At 41.1% G+C, this 18,078-nt stretch overlaps 1 protein-coding gene across 4 annotated transcripts in view; it reads right to left on the bottom strand.

The window, feature by feature from the left end:
- The window catches only part of PTPRT (protein tyrosine phosphatase receptor type T), a 467,104-nt gene that overhangs the window by 306,272 nt on the left and 142,754 nt on the right, over positions 1 to 18,078 (bottom strand). The gene's annotated exons all lie outside the window — the stretch shown is intronic.

The raw sequence follows: 18,078 nt of genomic DNA, 5'->3' as shown, positions 1-18,078 counted from the left end.
CAGCCACACTCCCCACAGCTCCAGGCGCCTTTAAACTACATTTCGTACTACAGGTACAATTTTCAAGCTTGTCCGTTTACTACATTTTGAAGCATGTATGCGTGCTGCGTGGCAGGATTTCAGGAACTGGAACACACAATTTTACAACAGAAGTCTCAAGCGTGCCTGTAGCATGCATTACAATTTGAAGCACTACAGATCTGCAACTTGGAAAGAAGCATGAATTTTAGTTACTCATCAAGCTTTGGAAGATGCTGTTATTAGTGCTTTGATGTCTAAGATGTGCTACAGATAAGTCAAGCTACCACCTTCAGTTCTCCCTCCTGAGGAGCCTGCGCCCCAGCATCATGGACAGCACGCCGCGGGAGCACCCAGCCAAGGAAAGGCAGGGCTGGCCGCTGGGTCCCACAGGAGCTGCCGGGAAGTTAGCCAGCCTGCTCATCAAACACCCCCCAAGACACCAACGTATCCACAAACATTTAAACAAGACATTTGACACTGAGTTTACCTGGTTTCAGCTGCGATAGAATTAATTTTCTTCTTCGTAGCTGGTGCAGTGCTGTGTTTTGGATTTGGTGTGAGATCACTGTTGATAATGCACTGATGGTTTTAGTTGTTGCTGGGTGATGTTTATACTAAATCAAGGACTTTTTGGTTCCTTGGGCCCTGCCAGCAAGAGGGCTGGAGGGGCATGGGAAACTGGGAGGGGACACAGCCAGGGCAGGTGACCTGAAATAGCCAAAGAGGTATTGCATACTGTGGGATGTTATGCTGAGTATAAACTGGGGGAAGAAGGAAGGGGGGGGGGGGGGGGGGGGGGGGGGGCGGGACGACACACGACACGACATTTGGCATTATGACGTTTGTCTTCCCAAGTCCCCGTTAAGCGTGCTGGAGTCCTGCTCTCCGAGGGATGGCCGAACACTTGCCTGCCCGTGGGAAGCAGAGAATTAATTCCTTGCTTTGCTTCGCTTGCATGCGCAGCTTTTGCTTTACCTATTAAATTGTTCCTACCTCACCCCTCAAGTTTTACATTCCTTTCAGATTCTCCTCCCCATCACTCTGGGTGAGGGGGAGTGAGTGAGCAGCTAGGTGGTGCTGGGTTGCTGGCCGGGGTCAAACCACAACATCTCAGCCGATACCGCTCAGACCATGCCCAGCACCTCGTCGGAACTCACAGCCCCCCCCGTACGCGGGGCCGCAGCGAGGCCAGAGCCAAGGCACCGCGTGCTGAGGTGGCAGCAGCAGCAGGGCTGGGTTTCTCACTCCTCACTCCACGGCTGCTTAGTTATCGCAGCCAGCAAGAACGCGCAAAGCGACCCTTACCTGGCCCAGGCTGACAAAACAGCCACGGTGGCCACAAGAGAAACCACAAACTGGTTTTGGCCTCAAGGCTATCAGCCCACAACCAGGAGTGGCTCCAACGGCTACTGCAGGAGCGCAGCAGTGGAACCAGTTCTTCCGCTGCCTCCTCACGCAAATCTCCCACCAGCTCCTTAAAAATCACCCCCTCCCGAACAAACACCTGAGAGAACAGTTCGTCCTTCAAAGTAAAGACCAAGCAAAAATTAAGGTCAGCCTGAAATCAGTCCTACTAGTTTATATTTCAGCAGTGTGAGGCTCTGGGTTTTATGTCAGATAAAAAATATAGAAAATTACACACCACATTTGATAAGCAGCTAATTATTCTGGTATTTGCTCTTTAGAATTAACAAGCCTGTGATGCATTCAAATAAAACAGTACAAGAAATTTTACACCAAACAGCTGCAGAATAACACCTTTTACAGAAACTCTTCTAAGGATGGGTAATTAGTTATCAACCTTGAAACCTTCAAACTTAAGGTGTTATAGTTTATACTGGGAAAAAACACAAGAAAAAAAAATTCTATCCAGCTACTGAGAATCACAGCAGATTTGCTGCTACTTGGAGATATGCTACCAGACAATTCATTGCTATTTTTAAAATAAGCTAAGGATCTGGAAGACCACCTTCAGCATCAGAAAATTCAGAATTTCCTTTCTTTCATGGATCAGTAGAGACACTTTCTCGATGTTTTATTGTCCTGATATCTCAACTTCATTGGCGATTTGCCTCTTTCTGCCCTGCAAATGTCGCAAAATTGAAAGCGGATCAAGAACTGTGCAAGGAAAACAAGTCGTCACCCTTCCTCAAAGCATCCAGCCAGCGCCGTTTCCATGACTAAAGGTAAATGCAACAGAATGTGCTGCCTAATTAATGGAGAGACATGTCCTTAGTGTTCTGAAATCAGAACTGCTCAAACGTGTTAGCCCACCACACAGCGCAGCAGCATAATTTAGTCCTTTATGACAGGCTTAGGGAAGAGTACATACTTTTATAGTACTTGAAGTATGTGCTGATGCATATGTTTGTGAAGAAACATGGATTTATCTTGTTTTGTCTATATAGATTTTCTTCTATTTAATGAATAAGTCATTAGGATAACAATAGCCAAATCCTATTACATTCACAGCAAGGCCTTTCAAGGCTGATACTGTCTGATCTCAACATACAAACTCCTAACTTTTATTTGTGATTTTCTTTGGGGCTTTTGCCTCACAAGGCATCTAGATGCTGCAAATAACACCTTGTTAACACATACAGTGTACAAACATACATTGGTTTTCTAAGCTGAATACTGAAATAGAAAAGAAAAAAATCCAGAAAGCCTTTGTGTCTCACTTGAATCTTTATTCAAAGTGGCCACCAGTGTTATTTCCAGCAACTGTCTGACCTTGCTTTTTTACACTTGCTGGAAGAGCGTCCCAGAGATTCCTTCAGAAATTAGGGGATACAAAGTGGTCAGTGTGCTCCAAATTCTGTGTTTATGTGCCTCTTCCCTACTTACTGGCATGTTCTATCACAGAGTTCAAGGAAGACTTAAAACACACTCATATCTGTTAAAAATCCAATCAGAAGTGTATTCCCCAGTACTGACACGCTACCAGAGCCTGCAGAGGATTTCAAAACCAAGGGTCAGGCTTAGAGCTTCAATTGTTAACACGCAAGCTAGTTTCAGGAGCTGGGCAAAACATTTCAGTGAACATTGTGTCAACCAGTTCAAAGAACCAAGTCTTTTTAATGAACTCTAATACAATAATGAAAAAGAGGGTGATAATACATTAGAAATGACTCAACTATCTCAGGGGCCCAGCTGCTTCTGCCACTTATATGCCAGCTGCCTTCCTTGCCCCTTAAGGCCAGAGTATTTCTGCTTATTGCCGCAATGTCAAAACCCAAACAAACATGAAACAGTAACTCCCTGGGAGATTTAATCTCAGCAAGGGTGGTCCTGTGCTTGGCGAAATGAACAAATCACTGATATTCTTATACTTTCCTGGTAAATATCTCAGAGAGGAAAAAAAAAAAAAAACACAGAAAAATGTTTAAGCATTAGAAACGCTCAAGCTCTTCACACCAGCATTCCGTGCTGGATCAGCTTTCCATGCTGTACTGCTCTACAAAGCCTTGTCATGAATGTGACAGCAAATGCTTTGCATTACTCTTTTTCTGCTCATATAGAAGCTGGATCTTGGGGAAGTAATAAAAGTGGCCATCCTGGCACAAACTAGATTCTTTTCAGCCTGTTAGGCCACCTATTGAAGAAAAGATCATGGAAGCCCATGTCTCAGCTCCTGGTGAAATCCTGGCAGAAGGGCATAGATGCCAGCTGTGCTCCTGACACAGCTATTCAGTTAACAGAAACAAAACATGTTGGTGTGGGGGCATGAGGACAATAACACTAGCTCGTAAATCACCACTGTGAGAAGGGCTGAGCAAAACCTTGTACGAGTGGTTTAACCGGTAACATGGACACTTTTCTTATTTATGAATTATTCAGCAACCTAGCCTGACACCTATGAATTTGTTTGGGCTCTGTAATAGTCTGAAGCCTGTCCATGGCATTTTGGGCTGATGGGTTACTCACTGTTCATTTCTGCTCGTGACAATGTGTGCCTCTAAGCAACAAAAGCACTGTTTCTATTCCTGGATTGGATCACTGAGCTTTTTACAAGCAAGGAACAACTGCCTCCACAACAAATTGCAAATACCAGACAGATCTTTTCAGGCAGTCTCTGGAATTCTCCATAACAGCCATTTGCCCAAATCTCCCACCCCGCAAAATAAACACTGACACTGTGACTGATTTCCCAATATTTCTCCTGCACTTTCTGATTCAACTTTTATTTTGCCTTGACCAAGAGAATAAGATGAGCATCCTGAGAAAACCACCACCCTAGGCAGGGTCCGACAGGAGTGCCAGAGAGAACATGCAAGCAGGTGTTGAACGGACTGCAGCAGCTTTGGGAACCGGAGCAGTATTTGCAGAAAAGACCCATTCTTCAAACTCCTGAACCAACTTTTTCCTTTGATAGCAGAAACACTAATATTATCTTAGTGATAGAATTAATCTGGAAAAAAACCCCAAACATATAATCATTGATGCACAGGGAAGACTGACACAGCAGCTGTATTCCAAACATACATGAACAGCAATGCTGTCAGAGAATTTTAATAAAAAACAAACTGTAATATAATGAATGGTTTATTTTGCTTTTAGATGTTTTGCATTTGGAGGATACACTACCAATCACCTTAAAAAAAGTATTTGTATTTTAATGGAATTGGGGTCTGATATACTGATAGCAAATCTTTAATTTAGTGCTTAATGCCAAACTTATTTCAAGGAACATTTTAGCCGGGGCCCCAAGCATACTGTTGAGCACACTGCTCGTCTCAAGTACTCCTGTAGCCTTTAATCCCATCCTGATGCTTTTGCACCAATGTAGCCCATGGCATCACTCAAAGGTGCACAAGTGTCCTGGCTGCTAAGACCTTCCATATTATTTCCCCCCCAAGAAGACGTGTCCTTCTCACTTACTGGAATATGAACAAAAAAGAAGCTTGCCCAGTACCATTGCAACGACACATAATAGCTTATTATTTCAGCTGAGATACACTTGCAAGTCATCAAAAAGGTTATCTGTATTTCTACCAGAACTAACAGGGACAATCACAAGCGGCTGTGCCTTGCTACCCCGGGGGATTGTGGACAACACCATGTCTGCATTGAAAGTGTCTCCACCATCACCATCTCAAATGACATAAAAGCATTTATGTTGTTAGCTCACAAAAGAGCAACCACACACGGAAACTCTTACAAAAGTTTTCTGCAATAGCTATTTGAAAACAAGTGCCAGCAGATACTGTAGATGCTGTTCTAAAACACGCATAAGTGTTTAATTCTAACATACTTCTAAGTAGCTGCTTAAATCTTAAGGGCTGTGATGTAGCCTGCACCCTCAACAGAGAACACAGCTAAAGAACAGTAAAAAGACCAGTTCGGTATGTCACTCATCTGAGGTGATTTATTCCTAAAAATACCACAGATCCTGTCTACGCTTCAGACAAAAGCAAGCAGCTCTGTGCTTGTCTACATCTTTAAATCTTGCACTGTATCCCTTTTTACTTTTTTACATGGCTTAGAAAATTCAATTTCAGCTATAAAGTCACAAACAAATGCCTCTGGCAACCAAAGTCCTATTTCTGTAAAACACATAGGGATATCCGCCTCCTGTAATGTTCTGGGTTTCTGCTGTTTTGTTTTTCACTCAGCTTTAATTTTGCTTTTTAACTGCCATGTTTTGGATACCCAATAAAGTGAGTCCAAAGAGCAGCAAGTGGATCCAACAGTGACAGAGTTCAAAAAACTCTATGAAAGCCCAGTTTGAGTGAAGCAAGCCGTATAGCACATGTATGTGATAAATTGTGACCCTTTAAAGCATCTTAATTCCTGCTGCTGTAAGAGAACTCAACCTCTTCCATGGACTGAAGTCAGACCATGGCGATTAAGCCAGACCACACGCAGTATTTCTGCCTTGAGTGCAAAACTGAACAAATGAACATAGCTTACACCAGAATGGTAGAAAAAGCCAAAAGTAAGATGAAAGCATTTTCACTGGAATGCAAAAATCCCGTACAACTCCCTACCGCTATCTTTTCTTTTCAAGAAAAAAAAATAAATCCTCAACTGTTGCAAACTGGCCAGGCTCCAAGAAAGCCAGGAGGGGTTAAGAGATACACTGAAACCATCATGTGAGAGTCTGGCCTGTTGGTTAAGACCTAAATTTGAGAATTAAAAAGGAAAAAAAAACCACCACCAAACCAACAAAAACAAAACCAACCAAACCCCCCACAAATCAAAACCACCATTCAAGCAGAAAAGCTCGAGAAGCTCCATTTAGTTTCAGCTCAGCATAAGCATGCAACACTGCCTTTGTTATTTGCAAAAATCATAAAGTAAGCACAAATCTTCAACATTTCTCAAGTGCAGGTTTTTTTTCCTTGCTAATGGCATTTGAGACCTTCTCCTAAGTGACAGACCTGAAATGGCGGAGCCAACAAAGTTTGTGATGAGACTGCCCTATGAGTGCAAACAACCCACTCCCATCCCTAAAACTGATTCTGAAGGCTCACACTCTAAGTCCTGGTTTCACTAAAAGCCCACCAAAGCTGGGACTTCACCGATGACTGAGAGTGTCTGAGCGACCACCTGTCCCTGCCCTGGCAGCACCTTCTCAGTAGGAGAGGCAGGAGCCGAGGGTGACAAGCTCTCTGCCGGGCCAAGTTTGCAAACTGCTCCTCACAACACACCTTTGGGGAAGAGATGGAAACACATGGGAAGATTAAGAAGCATTCCCAAACTGAGAGGCTTCCCAAAATAAAACTAGGGTGGAAGCACCTTACTTGCCCCCCGAGGCAGGACCGCAGCAAGCATACAAGCTCTTTTCAGAAGAGATACACGTTCCGTGACCGAGCAGCACAAATCCCTGCAGCAGAACTGCTGTACATTAACGACACACCTTAGGTGACCGTAGGCATCCCTCACGTTTGCCAACAGTATTAAGAAAAAAAAAAAAAAAAGATCACCTAATACAGGAAATTTAAAATTTCTTCCTGAAGTAGAACCACCTTGCAGACATGCAACTATTCCAAGAAACACTTATGTTGGATATCGTGCAATGTTTGCTCAAGGAGAAGTCACCTTAATGTCTGAAAGTCACCTGTAAAAAATTATGGAATACTTGCTACTGGAGTCGTTTTGAAGGAATTGCTAAAATGTTCAAACATACATGGGTGATTCAAGACAAACTGATGGAAAATGAAGGACATTCCCACCACTAGTGTCCAACGAGCAGGGGCACGGGCAATGCTGGGTTTTCTCTGCTCTCAAATATCACCAGGCAATTTTATGGTGCAGCAATTGCATTCCTGTGTACCAATGGCAAAACCAGCCTGGGAATCTGAAGCACACCTTCTGCAAAAACTGACAGTTTCATGAACAAAAGTAATGCTTAAATGTTTACTTTTTGCCTGCAAGAATTGTTTTGCAAAATGGAAACATGTTAAAAAGTAACATTGTTCTTTTATGAAAGGATCAATATTTATAACTTTGTTCTATTTACTACTTCTCAAGATACTTTGTTAATTCTTATCCAGCAAAACAAACAATTATCAATCCTTCAGGACAAAACAATGTCCTTCCAGCCTGAAAAAAAGCCATCTGTACAAGTGAAGTGTTGCAAAATTTGACATAAAAAACAATAAGCAACTAGACAAGCTAATGAGCTGAGTGTCTTTTGGTCAAATTGGCACCAAAATTGACAAGACGCTCCTCCACAGCAGGAGGAACACAGGGACTGGCCCAGGTAAACGTTTAGGAAATACAGAAGGTACCAAATGCGTTGTTTTGACTACGACTGCAGCTTAAAAAGATGTTTATTATATAGTTAAGGCAATCAATTAAAAAGGTAACAGAACAAAAACACACAACAGTGTAAATTCACTGAAAAAGGAAACTTTGTTTTGGTTCTCTGCCTTCAGCCCTACTATTACTTTTGTCACTACTACAGTGTTGCATATGGTAGTTCCTAACAAAGGGGTGGACAGGACAAATCCAGCTCAGCTCTGTAGTTGGCAAAGGCTGGGTACCACAGGGCTGCAGCGGTTCGCCACTGCCAAGGGACCCCATGGTCACCGAGGAGCTGGGACTGATGAGCAGGACAGCTGGAAATTAACTTCAGGCAATGAAGTATCCATTTTAATCTAATTCATCTGAAATTAAAAGGATTATGTTCCTCTCGAAATTTTTATTCTACCAGAGAATGAATCCTTCTGTTGCCTTCTCAGATGGATCACATGCAGTTGTTGCAAAAGTCCAGCGCAAGGCTCAAACCATCCGGAATGTTTATAAAAGCTTATTTGTACCTTTTTGACTGGGATGCCACTGCCTTCAGAAAAGTTTTGACTAAGAAAATATAAAGACTACTGCACCTCTAACCCTGCCACATGGAAAGATCCAGGGGGAAGGTCCAGTTTAACCACAACACCAAAGTGACGCTCATTTTTCAGGGCAGCTTGAGTCCCTCTTCTTCCACTCTTCAGCCTGGGTTTTCAGTAATGATCCCAGTAGCCACATCAACCTTAAAATCTCCACGCTCCAACAGTATTCCAGCTAAGTGAGAAGAGTTTCAATGTACGTGACACATTTGCAAAGAAAGTCTGGGAAATTTTTGTGGAGCAAAGGGCTGGTGGAAAGCCACTTCCCTCTTGTCCCCACGCCAAGGTACAGTTTAGCTAATCTTTCAAAGTACTTAGAGCATTTACCCTACTCTTCTCCTTGAACGTCTCTATTTGATGTATTTCTCTTTATTCCAAGAAGCTGTGATTAATGTGCATAGCCCTCTCTCACTCCCAGTTCACAACACACTGTTCTTAAATGTGTCACCAGCTCAGACAGTCCCTTTATGCATCCTCACCTCCTTTCCATCCGCCTTTCTGTACAGGGCAAGCTCCACTTAACACAGTCACCCCAGCAGCCCTGCAGAGACAGCTAGAATTTCCACCCCTGCTCATTCACTCCAGAATTTGTTTGCTTTTTACTGTGCTTTTAATGCTGCTGAGCAATGTATTAAAGGCATCAGCTTTATCCTTTATAACCCTTTTTTCTATTACTGTCTTTTTCTTTTTTTTTTTAAATTGTATGAGTACTTATATTCCCCGTGTTTTCAGCTTTCACAGTTTCATTGCCTCACATTTATCTAGAACTCCCAAATCATATATTGTCCTAACCTCTGGGCTAGAACAAGTCCTAATCTTGTTTATTCCTTTGATTATAAATAACCCTTATACAAAACCTTAACTCTGTATTTTCAGCATCTTGCTACAGGCTTCCTAGTCACATCCCTGTAAGAAATTTCCACACACCAATTCTAGGAGTTATCATTTTGACAATTTTCTATATAGCAATGGGCTAAAATACATACTTACATCCAGCTCACACACCAATATCAGATCTTCAGTGGACTCCTCCTCCATAAATATTTGTAATTAGGCTTCTTTTTGTGTAGACAAACTTCATTGCAGAGGATGCCTACTTCAGATTATGTTCATTATTCTTTTATCACCACTTCTACACAAGAAATACGTCACTTTTCACTTCTATTGCCTACTCAATCCAACTACATTCAAGAATAAATTCAGCAGCTGATTTCCTCTCCCATTTAGTATCTCACTTTACATCTGGATAAGGAGGACAGAATTTGGAAGAAGAGTAAAACAGTTTCACAATTCCAACCTCCTGCTTTAAAATTTGGATCCACATATTCAAACATGTTGATCCTGTTATTTAGTCATTGATTATGATATAGGAAACCTGTCAGTGGCCTCTTATGATCAGGAATTATAATAGAAATATGCACTATCTTATTGCACATGCTTGGAACAGTCTATGGCTTTATATGTAACATTCTCCAAAGTACTAAAGAGATACAAAGAATACCAATAGGACTTATATTTCAAAACATTGAGTCATCTATGCAAATGGGAATCAAGTTCCTGAATCCCTTAAGTGCTTATTGAAAGTTCTGTAAATTTCTGTTGTGAGATCTTTAAACTTGTAAAGAAAAAATTCTAATAACTGCCTCAAAATATTTAACAAAACTGCTCATTATATACAGCGTATTCAGCACTGGAATGCAGGTTTAAAAATATATCAAATGCTTATAATCAGGCCTTTAGTAATTTCTGACATACGAGACAGGCTTCCACATCAGCTGAAAAGGAACTTTGTTCCCTCCTATTTATCATCTGCTCTTCCTCACCATCAATCAAAGCAAATGCTGGGTCTATGATTAAAAGAAATAATTAAGGGCAGAAGGTTGAAACAGGATTCTTCTATTTAGGATTTCTTTTAGTCAACATTTTTTTACAAGCATATAAATAACAATCAAGTGTACTTTGGTATGTAAAGAAGAAATATATTTTATCTCCCTGATAGATAACACATTTCTCAGAGATAGTAAAATCTCTCTGGAGCTGTAGCTACAAAAATTTGGGTTTGATGCCCAGGTTACTTCAGTGAATCAGAGTTCTGCTGCTCCTCAAAAGGAACAAGCTTAGATGAACTGCACAGACAAATCCTCTTATTTCAGGTGCTGCTTCCCCACCCCCTTTCTTTTTTTGCTCGACAGTGTTTCTTTCAGCCAGATACTGAAAGGAAGCCGAGGATACTCACCATCTTGAGTAACAAATGACAATGCTCACTTCAAATGTTCCCCTGCCAGATGTATGTCCCAAAAATTTCAGAGATTATTTCCTTGCATAGAAAAGAAACTCAATACAGTCACCCCTAGCAATCAATGGAGATAGCGGAAGCTTTTCCTAGGAAGATTAAAAAACCCAGAGTGATCTGAATAGCAAACCTGGATCTACGCAACAGAACCCCCACTTCCTCAGACATCCCCAGAGTAACAGTCCCCTGGCATCACCCTGCTCTTCAGACACCTCAGGGCTTGGGCCATGATGTGAAAATGTAAGTGAGTTTACAAATCAGAAGGCATATAGAAAAATATCTGCTAGTTTAACAAACTGGGAAAGCCATCCTGAAGGTACCACAATGAAACAGTCCTGATCACTTTACAGTCCAAATCCCAAACTGATCACAGAGCAACTACGAAAGGCAGAACAATTCCGTGGAGGCACCAACATTCTTCCACATTTTCCTGATTCAGTCAAGCCAACTTCCTTTGGTGCAGCGAAATTACAGAACACCCCAATATTTTTATATTTCAGAAACCAGCATTCACAGTTTTAAAATCCGCATTATTCATCTCATTGATCAAATAAAGGTTTTCTTTTAAAACTCTACAAAATTAAAATAAAGTTGTTCTGCATCTTCAAATTTACTATGAAAACAGCATCTCCTATCTGAAGGATGGAGAGAGATCAAAGCTTTCTAATGGTCATTTTCAGAGCCTCTAGCTCCACAACCCATCTTCAGTCTACTTCTTTTGGAGTTAAACTTGCAGGGAGCCTCTCCTGCCTTCTCACTTGTAATCTAGGTTATAGCTCTAAATGCAATTGAAAAAAAAATAAAATAAAATAAAAAGCTCCAAACCCAGACAAATATGGTATATAGCAAATAAAACATTTCAAGGGAAATAATATTGGTTTTCTGAATGGGAATACAGGTCATAGCGTCTCCTGTTATGTACTGGACTGTTAACGCTCCATATAGATGAGAAGCAAGCCAAGTCCCTCCTGTACATCTGTGCCACTCTGCCATCCCCAGGAGGTTTCCCTTGCCTTTCCAATATACAAGAAACAGTAAATTACTTCAGCAACCAGTTAAAAGCAAACAAGTCTTTAAATGTCAAATGACAGTAATCACAAGTGCTTTAAAAAACAACAAAAAAAACCAACCCCCAAACAAAAAAAAAAATCAACACAAAACAAAACAAAAAAAAAACAACTCAGAAAACTGGGTATAATGTAAATGAGAGACTAACTCAGGCTAATTGCCATCTGGTTTAACATTGGAGAGCTGTGCCTCCTGCATCCCAGAATCATGTTATTTTCAGGGGAGACATCTCATTTGGGCAAAAAAGAAAAATAACTGGGTGACAGTCACAACAGTTAACAGGGCTCAGGGGCTTTAAATGCTAGTAACAACCACTGGGATATAGCACTGAAGTGCTGAATTCAGAGTTTAATGGGTGTCCTAAGTAGTTCCAGATTTCTGGCACCATTTAAGGTGACACAGGCAATGCACAAGCTTGTAACAGAACGGAGAAGGATCCTCCACAAGAGGCAGAAGCACTAATTTCATTTTACTCCCCTCTGCCCTGTTTTTTCCCCTCAAGAACAGCAGTCGAACCAAGTGAAAATGAAGCAAATTTACAACAGAGACAGCTTGCAAAGTACTGCAGGATAATTTCAACATCATCACAGAAACATCGAATCACATTACTTTTACAACAGTGAGAGAGGTTGACCTGGCACACAGTTATCAAGGGCAACTTCATTTAACAGCTTGTTACTTCTAGTTCCTCTGCTCTTTTGTGTTGATTTTACCTAGAAAAAAAGTGTTTCAGAGGGGAGAAAAAGCAACCTAATTGTCAACTAGTTATTACTAGAGAAGCAACAATCCTGCAGTCTTGCTTATTCATTCCCAAATATAATTGGCTATAGGGAAACTATTTCAGCCTCAGTGAACCAGTCTCAGCAAGCATCATTTGTGATTTTTTTTTCCATGTGCTGTCCAATCCTTTATTTTTTATTCAGGCTCTGATACTTTCTGTTTATCTACTGATATCTTTCAGAAACTTCTGTTGTGGTTTGTTACATACCCTGGAACTGGGCTGCTGCTGGCATCAGCAGGGTCCCTGCCTCATTGAATCCACAGGCTCATGGATCCAAATCTGCCAGTTCACTTGGGTCACAAATTTGACACATTTTCTGTTTCTGTGTGAAACTTCGAAATGCCTGAAGGAACCCACACGTCAGACACCGGTGTGAGCCTCCACTTCCACGACTCGACACACATTCAATATGGTTTTCTACCGAATTCAACAGAATCAAACATCTCGTTATAGAGATTAATTTAACAAGCTACTAACACACTGCCAGTAAGGATACACCAGAGTGCAGAGAAGGAAGATTGCAGAAACCAGTGCCCTGATTCAGCCCCTGCTCACGGGGTGCAGCTGCAGTCCCAGAACAGATTATCACCCTCTCCCCACCACCAGCCCAGGAGCACAGGGCTCTGCAACAAAAGGCCCATCCTTAGAGACACTAATTTCTCTGGTACACACAGAGGATTAGAGTCTCGTCACATATGTCATTTATTTCCTTTTTCATTTAATACTTGTGTACACCTTAGAAATGATACATTGATATTACAGGCTAATAGCTCATGCAGCTCAATAATACGTCTGTAAAGTTCAAGAAAAAAAAAGCTCCACATTTTCAGATTTCATTCTCAGGATGTTGTGAGGAAACATGTGCTTAAGGTTCAGCAGAAGTAGCTTCTGACCCCACCTCTCAAACAATTTTTTGTCAGGACACTGACAACTTGTAAAAAGCAAGTTACTTTATTTCTTACCTCAGTTACCAGCTACAACAGGAATGATCTATATTATGATGTATATTGCTCATTTACTTGCTTTTAACTGTCCTATATTAGCAATGAAATCATAAATAGAAAACTAACTCTTGTCTCTCAAAAACTTCATTTCAGTAAACTAAAATCATCATCCTAACATTTTATTCACTCTTAATTATTATGGGTGAAGCATTAGGAGACCCTCCTACTGTACCAAAAAGTTGCTTATCTTTTTAGTCCACATGAATTTGCTTTTAGAATACCAAAAGAACAACAGCAGCAACAAAAACCAAACCAAACCAAAACAAAAAATCTTTCTAAATTCAATTGACAATTTTTAATCTAAGTTACTAATAAAGAATAAAAAGGGGGGATAATTGTTAAGTAGTCGGTCACAGCAGCTGTATTTCTGCTAAGAGATAGAGATGCATTTGAGCACACCTGGCAGCTCTGGTCCTCTAATCAAGGGCTCCCAGTTCTACTTCAGCAACAGAGGATTTGCTGGAGCATCCCACAGCTTCCTCTTGGTCTGGCTTCCTTACCCCAGAAATAAAGAAATTGGTGGGAGTGCCCACTCTCATCTTGGTGTGTAGAACTGGGAAATACAGAGGCTCTGAGCCACAATGTAGAGAAAAACTTTGTGTGACAGTATCCCTTCATACCATCCTACCAAATAGGTGCTGGGATTAAAACCAGACTCTTGGTGCTCTTCCTCTGTGTAGGTGGTAAGCTGGACTTACTGAGCCGTCTCACAGGTAGTTTCCTGAGCTATGAAATGCATAACATTTAAATGTGAATGTAGTAAGTGTCAGAAGTACAAATGTATTTTGCATCAAAGCTAAAATAGCTTTAAAAAGATTCCTGAATGTCCTATCACATCTGCTCTCAGGGTTCTCCGACTCTGAGGCTTTCTCATTTTAAAATTTGTCTTGTAAAACTTAAGCCAGGTTCCCAGCTTTGAAGTGGGGGGTGGGGGCGAAGCTGCATTTACATCCATACAAAAGGACCGTTTCCCTTCAATGCTCATCACTGTACAATCCTTGATTTCAAGGTAAATACCTGCTTCTTTGCAGTCGGAGCCTATACACCTGTGAACAGACCACATATTGCCTCTAGCACAGGTCACTGCACAATGAAATTTCATGACACTAAAGAAATAAAGGACTGGGAGTGATCCCAGCAGGTGAGTGCTGCCCTACTAGGTGTATCTACTAGTTGCATGAGACTACAGAGTCTGAGTCTATTCATTCAGTTTGTGGGAGCCTGAGTTTTGCGAAGGCACCCGTGTGGGGCAACATGCCAAACCTGCAGCAGTCCCTTTGTTCAACTGATGTAAATCACCTTTTTAATACGTCCTGCAGCTGAAGCCATGAGACCACAGGTGCCAAGGAGGCTCCATCCCACTGCACCCACCAAGAGTACCACTTCCAACTACGTTCTACTCTGCTGAAATCTCACTTAAGGTCTTCAGGACGTATTTTCATCTAAAGCACAAGGGTCACAGGGTAAACGGCTGCACTGGCAACAGGAGACAAATCTAGTGCCCATGAAAGAAAAACAATTCTACTGCTAAAGAATTGTTGGTAGTATATTTATCCTAATCTCTCAACACAAAAATGTTTTCAGTGACTTGAGGCAGATCATTTTGCAGGTGAGAGATGCAAACTGTCAGGAAACAGCAAAAGGCAATTAGCAAATCACTCTCTCTTTTGTAATCACTGATGAAATTTCCTTTTTTTTTATTCTGTACTGCTCATTCCCCCAAACAAGCAAGACATCACCTTGAAAATGAATGCAATTAATTATATTAGCTGAAGCTTTTAAAACAGAATGGGTTCTCATTTACATTCTTGGCAGAAATTCAATAAGATTGCAGTACTGTAACGTTGATTGACTGCTGTGGCAGTTATACCAGTATTCTGAAAAAAAAATATTTTAATGTTCATTATGGGATTTTTAGTGCTAAGTACTTTGAACTATTTTGAAGTAAAGCTGCAGTGAAAAGACAATGGAAAAGATGGTTCCAGCTTCAGTAAACACACAGTAAGCTGTTTCCTTCACTTCTGCACCAAGCTCTCCGTTTACTTTTAGCTAATCAAAAATCAGCTGAATTCGCTCACATGCCTGAACTAATTGCTAAAGGCATCTACCAAACCTACAGTTTTCACCTACATATCCAAACACTTGCCCTCTCCTAGCGCAACCACAGCTCTCTTGGTACGAGTGATCACACAGCTTTTATTTGTGTCCAGGCGTTTCCCGAGCTCACTTCAAACAGCGGTAGCAATACAATACAAATGTAGTATAGCCACAGCAACACTGTCCTACTGCCTCCACAACATCAGCTAAAGGTAACAAACACAACAAAAGTTGTTATACTGTCCTGGGGAGCAGTTTTTGTAGCAAACTTTCAGTTAGAAACAATAAACAAAGGCAACAGTGATTGTGCACGTTGTTTTGAAAATATAATCAGTTTCTAAAAACATTATTATTTACTGCGATGTAAACAGCAGGGTAAAAATGTAGACTGTTTTTTGGATTTCAGGTTGCGGAATGAGGTAATGGCAGAAAAAAATCTAATTGCAAATTGGGTACACCTTCTACAGCCCTATAGCCATAATCCTGCGGAATTACACTTGTACCACAGATGCCCAAGGTGGCTCGGCTGGGCTGAGTTTCCAGCAGTAAGTGTACGTAAACTGAATGAAAAGACTGAAGTCGCTACCCTAAACCACCTATTAAATAAAGCTCTAAGCTGATAGGTCTTATCACGTTCAGTTCAAGCAGCTGTACGGGAGTACGTGCATAAACCGCCCAGCGCAGTGCTCGTAGAAAACTTGCTGCAGCTCACTGAGCTCTATATAGGCTACTGCACCTTATAGTGCCTTCACCACCCTGATGCATGTGTCACAGTTGTCATATCTGACCTTAATTTAAGAAAGCTTTAAATATATTTATCATTAAGGGAGATAATACTTATTGCCTTTACTTCTGGAATAATGAAAAAGTATTCAGGAAAAGCAGGTGGGAGGATTAAGTCTGCTATCCCAAAAGCTATGAAAAAAATTTTTTACAAAGGTGTATAGAGTTGTAGCATAGCGTTGGTCACATCCCTTTTAATTAAAAAGGTAGTAGGGGAAAAGAATCATTAGGCCGATTTCAATTTTAGCAAAGAGTTAATTTTGGATAAAAATGACAGCGGCTTCTCTTTTTCCACAGAAGATGGAGACTGAGTTGAGTCCATACGAAGGACTTGATGCAATGTGTTATTTTTAATACAGAAGGCATCAACTCTGTTTCAGAGGGAGGATGTCAGTGGTTCATCTGTTTCTTAAGTCTCTCTCAGACAAAGGGAAAAAGAGATCTAAAGAGATAGCTAATGGAGTAAGAAAGCCAAAATAATTCTCAGGGTATTACCTGTATTGGAAAGGCTCTCACAGAGCAGTGTCTGGATCCAAAAGAGAGTTTGTGAGCAGTTCACACTCATCTTTGAGCCAATACTAAGATTTTAGCTATATATTTTGATCTCTTTGCTTATAGAGATGTCTAAGGAGTCTAAATATAACCTAGAACCTGCAGGCATGTGGTGTATCAACTTTAGCAATGGGCCAGACGAGATGCAAAGCTGTAGTCTGGACCTGCACTTGCCAGGATCTCACAACAGGTGATGAGAAAATCAGTTATTTGATTTAAACCACTTGCACGAAGCAATTTTAGTATATTTGAAATGATATAATGAAGAGAAAGTTAAGCTTTTTGTCCTAACAGACTGCAAATTTGCAAAAACGCCTGTGCACACAGAAGACAGTCTGGAATGCAGGGAGTGAGACAGACTGAAGTTACCAACTTCGTACGTTCATACCCTGCCACCTGGGTAAGCAGGTTTCGTGTCCTGCATGCTATGTCCCCCACTCCACATTATCTCACAGCCTGATGGTTCTCAGCCTGTGTCGTATTTAGTTTGCTGTACAGGGCATCAGTGAAGTCCCTCAAGCACTACGACACTGACACTTTTCTTGGAATGGTCACGGGCTTCTGCAGTACATCTGAGAATATAGCACTGAATTCCTGTAATTGAATGCTGGTTAGTTTTATTTTTCTGAAGACTGGCATGTCTCAATCAAACAGCCTGGACCACTACTACATGGAAGAAAATCAATACATGTAAAGAGACAGGACAGCCTGCTTATTCCACAGATGCTACCTTAGCTTGATGGAAGGTAAAAAGATAGTATAAAAAAAAAAAAAAAAAAAAAAAAAAAAAAAAAGCATAAAACATGGTAATCACAACAAAGTTCCATTTTTTTTTCCAAAATAAGTATGACAAATTATTGTCTATGGGTAAAACACATCTGCCAACACTACGCACCTTGTACCACATTTCTATAGATTTGATGGGAAGCCAAGTTGGGACAAGAGCAGGATGGCAAACCAGTTAGTGGGAGGTTTGGGCGGCAGAGGCATTGCCTGCAGAACGGTGGCAGACTGCTGTAAAAGTGACAGACGTGAGACCATATCTTAACATACTGGCAAACTTGTTCCACCTGGAAATTGCAGTTTTAAGAATACAACAGATCCACCTCAGGGGAAGATTAGTTTTAAAGCCCTGAGGCT

Source organism: Falco punctatus, assembly GCF_963210335.1.
Source record: "Falco punctatus genome assembly, chromosome: 10".
NCBI lineage: Eukaryota > Metazoa > Chordata > Aves > Falconiformes > Falconidae > Falco > Falco punctatus.
The sequence above is the reverse complement of the archived record's forward strand: the minus strand, read 5'-3'. Positions and strand labels throughout refer to the sequence as shown.